This window comes from Hipposideros armiger, unplaced genomic scaffold (genome assembly GCF_001890085.2).
Source record: "Hipposideros armiger isolate ML-2016 unplaced genomic scaffold, ASM189008v1 scaffold_2235, whole genome shotgun sequence".
Classification (NCBI taxonomy): domain Eukaryota; kingdom Metazoa; phylum Chordata; class Mammalia; order Chiroptera; family Hipposideridae; genus Hipposideros; species Hipposideros armiger.
The window spans coordinates 12,692-12,964 of record NW_017733581.1 but is presented as its reverse complement, the minus strand read 5'-3'; positions in this window follow the sequence as shown (position 1 = coordinate 12,964).

The window sequence follows — 273 nt, the reverse complement described above, 5'->3', positions numbered from 1 at the left end:
TTGTCAGGTTTTGGTATCAGGGTAATTCTGAACTTATAGAATAAATTGAACTGCATTTCCTCCTCTTTAATTCTTTGGGTCAGACACAGCAGGAACTCAATGAATACTCCATGGGTAATTTGGGGGGTGGAGAAATGAACTAACATGGGATATATAAACAGTTCGAGCTGGGAAAAAGCTTACTATAAAGAATACATTGTCTGCTGATGCCAAGCCACCAAAAAGAGGCAGTGTGATTGACATTCACTGTCTCTGGTCTTCACTTGACCTTGA